Source organism: Artibeus jamaicensis, unplaced genomic scaffold, assembly GCF_021234435.1.
Source record: "Artibeus jamaicensis isolate MK-2021 breed Jamaican fruit bat unplaced genomic scaffold, CSHL_Jam_final scaffold_537, whole genome shotgun sequence".
In the NCBI taxonomy this organism is placed as follows: domain Eukaryota; kingdom Metazoa; phylum Chordata; class Mammalia; order Chiroptera; family Phyllostomidae; genus Artibeus; species Artibeus jamaicensis.
In genome coordinates this window covers 23,015,333-23,027,365 of record NW_026522047.1, presented here as the reverse complement: position 1 = coordinate 23,027,365, position 12,033 = coordinate 23,015,333, and positions in this window count along the sequence as shown.

Sequence of the window (12,033 nt, the reverse complement as noted above, 5' to 3'; positions counted from 1 at the left end):
CTGGGTGTTAGGCTCCTTCCGTGGGTGTCTTTCCTGTGGCCTAACACAGGGCCAACCCCCTCTCCAAGTTGCCCCACCAGCCCTGCACTCCACGGGCCTTGCCAAGAATGTAAGGGGCCCTGGACCCAACGCAGAGCCACACCAAGGTCCGGTCATTTTGCCAACAGCTGGACGACTGCTCCCTGAGTTGGGCATGCCATATTTAAAGTGCCTACACATGTGCGCGCCATCCTTTTTGTGGCCAGGCCTCCAGGATGCTTTGGGGAGGAATAACCAGGGGTACCAGTACCACCGAACTCTCTTTGCTACTACTAGCTGGGAAACAACGCAGCTCTCTGGAGGGAGACAAGAGCCATGAAAGGGGGGACACAGAGGATGTGTGAGGCCCTGACCACATTAGCAACTTGCTTTACCTCAGTTCATGAAGTTCATTTCTTTCTCCTTGCTGAGGCCAGGCCTGTTTTGCTCAGTGAATGGGTTCGAGGGATTCTGAAGATGATCAAGGGAAAAGTTACAACCGTGGGGAGCACACAGCACACTTTATCTGGGCAACATTTTGACCAGTTTGCATGCAGGAGCAGGAGAGGGGAGTCCCAGGCAGCATGGGCTACAGCAGGACAGGGGCCACCACCCAGAAGAATCGGAGGGCAAGGGAACACCCTGAGGGATGAGGACCAGAGAGGGGACTTACACGTCTAGGTGAGACAGCTCAGCTACCCCTGGGGACTCTGCATCAGGGAGCTCACAAGGCCAGCAGCACACTGGGATCTTTAAGAGCTACCATGTTTATCTCACCTATGGCCAGCAGGTGTTGGATGCAGTTTCTCAGGGTATACAAAGCAGGCCAGTTCTCAATAGTAAAAGTCCGCTTAGTTGGGCTGTGTTTAAAACAGTTGAGTACATTTTAAAGATAAACATTTGGCTTTGCCCACAGGCTTTTGAGTTTATGGGTCCCACCCTGTTGTGAAGAAATCAACAGCCCTGGAACCAATACACGGGATCATCTTTGGCTTGTTAATGTAACATCCGAAGGCTCAGTAGGAAGTACACCCAAAGGCACCCAGAATCCTCAGCTCCACCAGGCTCAAGTCTCTCCCAGGCATGCCACACATCCAAAGTCTGAGTTCAGGATACTGGCCCAACGCACTTTGAATGCTGGTGTTTGACGCTGGCAGATGATTCATTCCGACGTTGCTGTCCCATCAGCACAAAAGCAGAGGAATCTAATGTTCAGACAATCAATTATACACATACAAAAGGAATGGTCTGGAGGATACACTACCAACATGAATCTACGAGGCAGTTTGGGTGGATAGGTATGTACGTATCCATGTTCATGTTCCTGTTACCTAACAGTGAAATAACTTCACCAGCAGGTGTCTCTGTTACATTGCGTATTAGAGAGGGCCTGGCTCCCAAATTAGGGCCCAAACTAAAACATATTTCTAAATAGTTTATATTCTGGTCACTAGCTCTAGTAAGTGCTATGTGATTATAGCTCTCGATAATGATGTACGCTATATTAACCCCATTTACTGTGCCATCCAACAGGTTCCTCCAAGCTCCTCGGGAAATTCAGCACAACTAGATTAACTTCACAGAATACACTAATGGACAAAACGTATTTACCAGACAGCTCCCCTGCTTCTGGGTCCACGGGACATGAAATAAGTAAAATGACTCTTCCACTGCTCATTCTGTATCATGAGACACATGACCCAACCCAGAGGTACTCTCCACTGAATATTGTTATCATTCTTCCATTTGAAAGCACTCCAAGGCCCAGATAGATACGCTGATGGACTCAAGCCCACAGGGTTTCATGGAGGAGACCTGCCAGGCATTGGCACGTCTGTAGGACTGGGGCATGAGGCAGGGGCAGAGCCATTCCTTCAGCCTCTGCCTGTTCTGTTAGCTTTAAATTCAGGTCCAAGTTCTGTCCTCAGGCCCTTTTATTTTCACGTCCTATTTTCTTCTTGGAAACTCTCATGGTCCCCCACTGACTCAGGATTGTATCTCATTCCCAAATCCCTGTCTTCAGCATTCCAATGCCACCACTTTAGAGGGTTCTCCACGTGCCAAATATTGGACACTGGACTCATTTTCTCTCTCCACTAAACCAGTTCCTCCTTCTTATGTTCCTACACATGTTACTAGCCAACTCTCCTATTCCTCAAAAGTTATTATCTTTGACCCTTTCCTCCCTGTGTCTTCCTCATAATTCGACCCTTTCCTAAATAGACTAGCCCTTTCTAGTCTGTTTCCATAAAATGCTGGAATGTTTCCAAACAGTTTCCTGTGCACCCCCTGTGTGCAAGGACTTCTGCAGTGTGTTTGGTGTTGGGTTTAGTGACAGTCTGCATGCCATTCTTGTGGCAGCATTGAAGAAATCCTCTTAAAGCAACACGTGCCAGTAAAATGATTACCTAAAATTTAATTTTAGCTTAAATAGGAGAAATGGATATAGTTTGGTCTTTTAGAAATTTTGTCTGTAACAATAAATAATTTCAGTATGCCTTCAGTATAAAATATAGCAGAGGAATTAGGTGAGCTTTGAACTTGCTGACTAGAAATCAGATTCCTCATGTAAAAAGCAGGTGTGACTCCTTTGCAGTGCAGCGTAGGGTGGTGGGTCTCTTCCCTCACATGGTGAAGTCATCCCCTAGGGAAGCTTGTTAATAAAATGCAGGCTCCTGGGGTCCACACCCCAGGTGGATATCTCTGATATCTCTGATATCAGATATCTCTGATTCGGTAAGCCTGGAAAGGGGCCAAGGAATCTGCATTTTAAACAAAATGAAAATCTAAGGGATCTTCTTAAGAAACAGTCCTGCAGAAGGAAAGTCTAAGTACTTAGAATATTGTCCTTACATCATGAAATTGCTTCATACAAATACTCTTAGTCACCTAATTTGTGTTATTTGGTCCTGTAATTCTCTCCCAGTAGCTGTTTCCTTCAATTTTATCTGTAGAAGTGCATCTCCTTGGTTTCTAGTTTTATATCAAGTTTAAATTTCAATCTTGGTAGAAGTACCACCTTAGGCGGATCAGTCCTCCATCCCTGACTAGTGTGAGTTTCTCGGGTCCTGTTCTTGAGGGAGCCGGAAAGAGGAAGAAGGTACCACTGCACAGCCCGGTTAGGGCAGGATGCCGGGGCCGAGCTGGGAGTCAGTGGCAGGTGTCCTTACAGCAGACAGAAGTCTGGCATCTGAAGTTCAATTCCAAGCTGCAGTCGGGAGTGTGCAGGGAGGGGCCCAAGATCCTGCAACACGAAACCCTGCAAGAACTTCCCAAATGTAGACCATGACCCCTCTCATTGGTGCTGGCATGGGACATAGGTAAGTGAGCTGGGCTAAGGCATAGGACCAGGACAAAGCTAAGGAAAGGGGCAGGTGAAGGTTGCCTGCCTTTCTTTATGTGATCCTGTGTGCTCTGGACATTTTCCTTAGGTTAGGACAGATGCCTGACACAGCTCCAAAATGCAATATTATATCAATCCCTTCATTTCCTTCCTGCCAGGATTTTATTTAACATTGTTAAGGTCATGTGGTTTGGTGAGGGCCCACTTGTTCTGGGCAATGGGAGTAGCTCAGGGGCCTGGGTACAGCCTTCCCTCCTCATCCTTCATGTAGTGAGTGGGTCAGAAGCCGTGCCCAGTAGCCTCTGGAAGTTCCTTCTGCTGCTGTGGCATTCTGGGACTTGTCCAGCCTATTTTATGGACAACATTTAAACTTGGGTTTGTTTTAAAGTATTACATGTTTTTGCTTTTGTTTTCCAAACATTAAATACATGTGAAGTCCCCGTCAGTCAAAAAGTCACACAGAATGTCTCCCTCCAGTCCTGCTGCCACTCAAGTGGATCATGGAAGAATCACCATGGTTTGTCCACGGGACGCTGCTCGGCCCCAGTTCCACAACTGAGGGGCCCTGAGGCTTCTGGCGACCGTGTCACACCTGAGGACAGCTTCTCCTCTGAGACAGATGCTTTTGAGCTTGGTGTGTGTTGTCTTTTCTCTTCTCAACTGATCTTGTGGGTTCTTGATGGCCATGTACTTGGCCTCAAGTTGCATTTTCATATTTTAGTTTTAGTAATATTAAGTATTTAGTAATGGTTTACTAAAATATACTTCATTCCCTCAATAAATGTTTACTGAGTGCACTGTTTTAAGTGCTGTAGATAATAGCAGATAAAAACCCTTGTCTTCAGGGGCTTCCATAAAATTTATTTTATTTCGTTTTACATGATTATAATAATATCTTAACATCTTCTGGGATTGTGGTACCTCATTTAGAATATATGAATAGTAAGTTATAGCACATGTATTTTTTGGACAGGAGGAGGACCTGAAATGCAAGGCTGAGAAGTGCGTATTTAATTGGATAGCAGATAGGGAGTCCTTGGGTGTTTTGATGAGGAGGATGACATCATCAGGGCTCCGTCTCAGGGCACCAGACAAGAAAGTAGTGTACAGATGTACTTCATGGTATTTGGGGGCTAGCTTTCAGGGGACTCCTCTGTTTTTTCCCTCTCTGTCTCTTATCCGAGCTGTCCATTCTCTGATAGCCCCAAATAAAAAAGTACCAGTATGTTAACAAGTTGGTTTCAAACTGCCCATTCTCTAGGAGGACTGCAGGTGGCAGTAGTGAGCCAGCCATGAGCTCTGAAACAAACCGCCACACTAAACTGGTTAAGTCACCTTATGTCACCTGTCATCTTACTTCACCTTATAGTGGAATGCTTCCCAGACCACTGTAGCTCAACCAGCCCCTGGCAAGAGTCTCTCTCATTCCCTTAATCTTTATTTTTGTGCATGGCCTCTATCACCAGTTGACATTATATATGTTATTTACTGCCCCTCTCCCTCCACCAGAGTGTAACCCTCTTGACAGGAGGGACTTTGTCTAACTTGTTCATTGTACGGGATAAGGAGGACCTAGCAAGTAGTACATGCTCAGTAAACATTCTGTCTGAATATCCTGCAGGGGAACATCATGGGACAGTATGCAATCACCCTTTAACCAATTTGGTGGGGGTGGTGTGCATATTTTATTAAGCATTATTTCCGGAATTTTCCTAGGATAATTCTATAAAGATTCTGTATCAGAGCTACAGACAGTTCATTTTAGGAAGATGTGAAGAGAGCATGTGAGAAAGGAGCCTTCCATCCCATAATGAGGTGACGCATATTAAATACCCATGAAGTGCTAATGGGCACATTCACCTAATAAGTTATAGTAGGTAAGATCCACAGGAAGTATTGATATGAGACTATAGTGTAGTTTTCTGACCTAGAGGGGTGTAGAGTTAAGCAACTGGCTTCCTGGACTTGGGTAAATAGTATTTCCTCTGTGTTGGTTGTAAAAGATGAAGCACTGTGTCCTGAATTTTGACTTAATTTGTTTTTTTATGGATGAGTATGTCCTGGTTAGTCCTGCAGGAAGACCATTTTTTAGTAACCTACTGGCACAATAGCTATCAACCAAGAATGTGGTTGACACTCTGGTCTCCCTTGCAAAACATTCAGTAAATATTTGGCTTTTTACAAATCGTCCCATGGCTCACCAGGCGGAGGTCACTGCTCCGCCACTCAAGGTAAAGCACACACAGCAGCCCTGTTTCAGGACAGGAAGGCTCACCTATGTCACCTTCACGGGTGAAGAAAGGTCCTTCAAAATGTCCATGTAAAGCTAACTTTTACACACAACTTATTCTGTGTGGATTTAACTTTGAATGGAAAGGACTATAGTGCAATCCCAGTGAGATAGTAAACTAACCCAAGTAGTTAGAATTTAACACGCAGAGGCAAGTCTCTTAAATATTTCATTTGCCTCATTCAAGACAGAAGGTTCAAACAAATGTGGGCATTAAGTAAGATGAGATGTCATTTTGTTGTCTCAAAATATTGTCTATTCTTTCCGCCCTCCCTCTTTCTTTGGGAATACTACATAATTCTTTTTCTCCCAAGGTAATTTATTTGACAAAAATCACCAGAATTTTTGTCAAACAGAGAAATGTAACTTGATGCCTTTTTGCTTTCCTTTTCCCCACACTTACTTGCTCCTGTTATTATTCTGCAGATCACATTAGTGGTGAAAATTCTCTCAAAGGGTTAGGGGTCTCAAATTGTAATTTCTGTGAAGCTAGAAACAAATACAAACCAGGAAGTCAGTAACAAACTAATTTGGCACTGCGAACACTTCCGTCTAACTTCTCCATTTCAATTTGTCTCAATGCATGGCAGCCTCCTAATATTCCTTAATTTCCAGCCTATATTAAACATGGCTGACTTTTGGCCATTTTTGTCTTTGGATATGACTCCAATTGGGACAATCCTTTTTCAGGGCACTCGCTTGCTTAATTTTCTAAGTCCCAACCAAAGCACTTTTTGAACTCCCCTGCCCCTTGGCCCGATGGCCCAATTGATATATCTGATGAAGCTTTATAAAGTTAAGAAGTTCAAGACCCAACCCATGGCTGGCTGCCCTGCCCCCCATGAGAACCCCATATTACATGGCCCATGTTGCTTTTCTATCTTTGAGTTACATAGTGAAACTAAAAGCACATTGTTCATAGACTTACAAAAAATTTTATTTTCACTTTCCATGTGCTATTTTTATAAACAAAGCAAATAGACTAACAGATTGTTTCCCTTAGTGGGGCATTTTTACTATTAGGTTGGGCGGATTTTCAACAGGCCAACAAATCATTTTCTTTCTGTCTATTCTGAGGAAATCTGATTCTGAGGGGTCAGGTTATAAATTTAGCTCAGGTCTATAAATGGCTTACTTATTAGAAAAATGGACATATCATTGTCAGCATTGATTGGAGCTTCCTGGCACCTCCCAATGGATGTATCTTTCTTTAAAGTACTGAGTGACTTGATGAACTGAAGTTCTATTGAACTTGAATCATGCAACCAACATTGGAAAACTTTCCATCTATGATTGGACTGAAAATATAAAGAGTATAAAAAAATTAAAATGCAGGTTTGAGAAAGACTGTAAAAGATCATCCAGCCACCTTGTTTTGAACCCAGAGGAGTTAGAAAGGCAGATTAGATAGACAGACAGACAGATAGATGCCAACACGTGTTCCTGTAATCTGTCACACATATATGCATACACACACCATGTTTTAGAATCCTTAACCTCTGCTAGTGATTCTTTCCATGAATCACTTTCATAGTAACATCTTGTATCTGCATATGACCTTAGATCAAGAAGTGCTTCGTGACCATATTTAGAAGCATGGTTAAGAGTACAGGCGTTGGGCCCATGGATCCGAAGCCTTGTTGGGATACAGTGACCTTGCATTTTTCACCATAACCTCTCAAAGACTCTGTTCATTTATAAGATGCAGATAATCGCATCTGGGCTTGCTGTGAGGATTAAATGAGAGAATACACAAAATAGCAGCAATTAAACTACAGCATGACATTGATCCTTAAGAAGATGCTCAAAATTGGCAGCTGTTTCTATTATTGCTTCAGGCCTATGTCATTTTCCCCCCAGGTTCAGTAGTCTTAAAGTAACTCTACCAAAACAAATTTGAATTCAGCAAACAGTTTGAGAGCATAAGTGAACAAAACAGACAAGGAGCTCGTAGAGTGACTTGTCCATGCACATGAAGACTGTCAGCAGTAGACATTATGTTCTCAGATCAGAACACAAGTGGTTGATAGGCAATCCGAGAAATTGTTGTTTCACTAAGAAAGCCCATTGATCTCTAAATTAAATTAAATGATTATTTTGGCTTAAATACTACCTGTGCTCTTTTCTCAGTAAACAAACCTGGAAGTAGAGGAAATTTGACTTAAGAAATATTCTTCTTTCCTGGAATTCATCAATCATTTATAATTTATCAGAAGAAAAAAACTGGCTCAAACATGGAAGGGAACAACTAGTTAAAACTTAACAAACCCAGTGACTGAGAGCAGGGCTAAATCACTATTGGCCATTTTCTCTCGGAAAACATTTTATCTAATAGGATTAGATGTACGACTTAAGGTTAAGGTTGTGCTACAAAGCAAGTCTTTTCAAATTAAGTGTTTTCTTTAAAGTTGTAATTACACATCTCAGATGCCAATGCAAGTCAGCAAAAAGCCAGGAATACAGGCATTATCTCTCTAGGGTCGAATAAGATAGAATTTCCAATTTTTAAAAAGTGATTATCAATCCTGTGCATATGAGATTATATATGCTATAGATATATATGTAAGATGTAAAACAAAGTTATGAATTGGTATCTTAACTGCAACTAATCAATATTTTATAGACTTCAGCAAGAAGAACCACAATAACAACTTGCTCTATTTGATACGCTTTGCTGAAACTCTGATGGGAATGGCACCTTTTTACAAGGTGTGCAGTCTCGTTCTATTATGAAATTATCATTTCATCTTTGACTGGTGGAGTTAATTGAGGTGGGATCTCCACCTAAATTAGACACCAGATGCTTCTTCTCTGGAGAGTGTTACAGAGCCAGTCTGCAGTTAGTAATGACATATCATTCACCAGAGAAAACTTTTTGTACCTGAACAATGAAGCTTGGTCCTGACAAGCCAGATCTACCAATAGTGGCCCCTTTACAATTCCATGTGATAAAATACCTATTTATTACAAATTCCATTTGTCAAGCTAAAACATTTGGTGACTCATAAACCTTATAAACATGTACCTAACACTCTCTGTGAACCAGGCAATGTACTCAACACATTATTCCATTGAATCCTGGTAACAGTCCTATGAAGTATTATTTTAAACACTTTTTTCTATCTTACCATCACAGATTCTGAAACTCAGAGAAGTTCAGTAACTTGTCCTAAATGACTCAGCTGGTAAGTTGTAAAATGGGCTTTGAGCCCCAGAGCTCCTGACAGCTGCTGAGGCACATTCTCTTCCGCTGAACTATCCTTTCCTTGAAAAGCAATGCCTCAGTCACTGTTTATATTCAAAAAATCAAGAAATAATGATTAGTACAACAAATAAATCATCGTGAGTAATCAATAAGTGTATATTTAATGATATGTGTTTTGCCTATACGCTCCCACAGAGAAAGGAAGCCTTTCTCTCACTTTATGTCCCACTCTCCGCCCCACAGAGACACACAGTAATAGACTCTAGAATGTAATCTCGAAATGGGGTTTGATGTACTTGCTGACATGTGTGCATGCGTAGTCCATTGTCTGTTAGGATTTTGGCCTTTGATGTTGTGTCTAGTGTTCTTTGGAGAGGGAGTTGGCTAGACAGGCTTTTCTTTTTTTAATGTGGTCAAAATTCATCAGTCTTTGCTGGAAGTTCATCTCATATTTAGATACACCTTCCATGCTCAAATATCATAAATGATTTCCTCATATTTTCTTCCAGCATGTTTGTGGATTAGTCTATTATATTCCAATGTTTATTCATTCTCTAATTTATTTTGGCATCAGAAGTTAGGTATGCATGCCACTAATTGTTTCCCCAGATAACTTCCCAGTTGTTCTAATGCTATACCAACACCATACATTTAATAATTTTTTAATATCTTCACTAGATATGTAATACCAACTTTATCATACTAAACATCAAAATATATTTAGGCCAATATCTCGATAATACTTATCTACCTAATATGGACCAGTATCATATTGTTTAAAATATATAAAATTATAATATGTTTTCATATTTGACAGATATTTTGGTCCTCATTCTTCTTGTTTAAAATTTTCCAAGATGATTTTCTTTTTTTTTATTTGAGTTTTGGAAACAACTAGTCTGACTCTTTAAGAAGGGAAAAAAGTAAGAAGAAAGAAGTCTTTTTTATAGTTTAATTGGAATATTAATACAATCCTAAATTATGAAAATCATTGATATTTTTATTGATTCTTTTTATTTAGAAATAGAACATGATTTTTTTTTCCAATTTTTATTTTATAACCCTAAAGCATCATTTGGAATTTTTAATGATAATCAATCTATTACTTATTACATTTTTCCTTAGATATTTTATCTAATCATATTTGTATGGTTGAAATGATATGTGATGTTTTCCTTCCATTACATATTCCAAATGGTTTTTATTTTAATAGGAGATAGCTATTGATTTCTGATTAGTAACTTTTACACACTCACCTTATCAACAGCTACTTTCTGATTGATTATCTATTTACTTTTACATAATTATCCTTGACAAAGTCATTTACTTTTGCATTTGAGAGTTTTGAGAGATATTAGAAGAGTAAGCTTTAAAGGCTTATTTCTAGCCCAATTCAATTCAATAGCATCAACTCACTATTGAGTGTTAAATATTGCTATATGCCAGGGGTGGTAGCCATAAAATAACTACCATCTAATGAGGTTCATACTGCTTATGTGTATGTGTAATATATACATATATACATATACATATATATATATATATATATATATATATATATATATTACAAGGTTTCTATAAGTGCTATGAAAGGGGCAGAGCTGGCCTGCAGAGTTCTGGATTTTGTTTTGGAGGGAGTAGGAATCATGAAACAGGGCCTGTAGGCTGTACAGAAATTTGACAGGCAGAGATGCAGGAGTGCGTGGGAAGGCGACCCAGGTAGAGGGCGGCCCGTATGAAAAGGACAACACAATTCACGTTAAGGGGACGTTGTGTGACTCCACTGGGTTAGACTAGAGGATGCAGGAAACAGAATCAATAGGGAAAACACAGCAAAGGGTCCACGGCTATGTTTACATTCATTATGGGGGGAGATGGGAGTAACTGAAGGCTGTTGATCACCTGAATGTCATAAGCAAAGCTACATTATAGGAGAACTACTCTGTCAGCAGGGAGACAGTGTGGAGCAAGAAGTGACTGGTGTGGAGGAAGGGAGATCAGTCAGCAGGCAGTGTAGACACGCAGTCTGGACAAGAAATAAGAGAGCCTCCTCCAGCATGGTGGCAATGGAAATAGAAAGAAGGAATAAAATACAAGTGGTGCCGTGAAAACAGTTTTAACAACAAGCTTGGACAACTCATTAGATAAGTAGATAGAATGAGGAAGTTCGTGGACTTTAATTGGCTGGAGCTTCACTAAACGTGATTGACAATAACAGGTAAGTCAGAGAGAGGAACTATTAAAGAGAAAAGAAAAGGACACAAGTCTGGTTTTGATATGTTTACCTTGTTATAATAATTATTAATTATTTAATGAGTAGGAACATTATCTTTGCTTCAAGTCAAAACTTGAGTACTCCTTTGTAAAGATTTAGAATTAAAGTGTTAGCATTTCTTTCAATCTAGACATATTTCTCTTACTGTTACATTTGACCAAAAGCTGCAGTAAGCTTGGTTTCAGAGGAGTAAATGAGGGATAACCAAAACTAGGAATATTAATAATAGCACTGATACACAATTACAGATTATCAACAAGAGATGGCCACAAGTGTGTTTTCCCAATATACCAGGAAGCTGTAAGGGCAGAGCCCCCAGGCTGGTTTTTCATTCCTTTTCCTCCAGGTAGGCTTCTAGTCACAAGATGGGAGGTGCATTTTTCTGACCCCTACCTCCTGCACCCAGGCTCCCCCCTGAAGTGAGGAGATGGAACCTCAGAAAAACAAAGCAGGCTCCTGAGTGGCGCCCCTGTGCAGCTGTGCCCTCCAATGCTTGAAGACAAGGGAAAGTTGAGCTCAAGAGTGCACCGAGGGCTGAGAACCTATGCAAATGATCAACGTAGGGGCGAAAAGGGTTAAAAGGTACAAACTTTCAGTTACTAAGGGAGTAAGTGCTGGATATATCATGTACAGCATGGTAACTACACTTAATAATACTGTATTGTGTATTTGAACATTGCTAAGAGAATAGCTCTTAAAAGTTCTCATCCTAAGAAAAGATTCTGTAACTTATGTGTGGTGATGGATGTTGACTATGGTGATCATTTCACCAGCATCACAGTATGTACAAATACTGAATTACGATGTTGTAAAGCTAAAACAAATATAATGCTATATGCCAGTTACATCTCAATTTTTAAAAAAAAGAAAGAAAAATAACAACACAGAAGGGCAGGGTTATA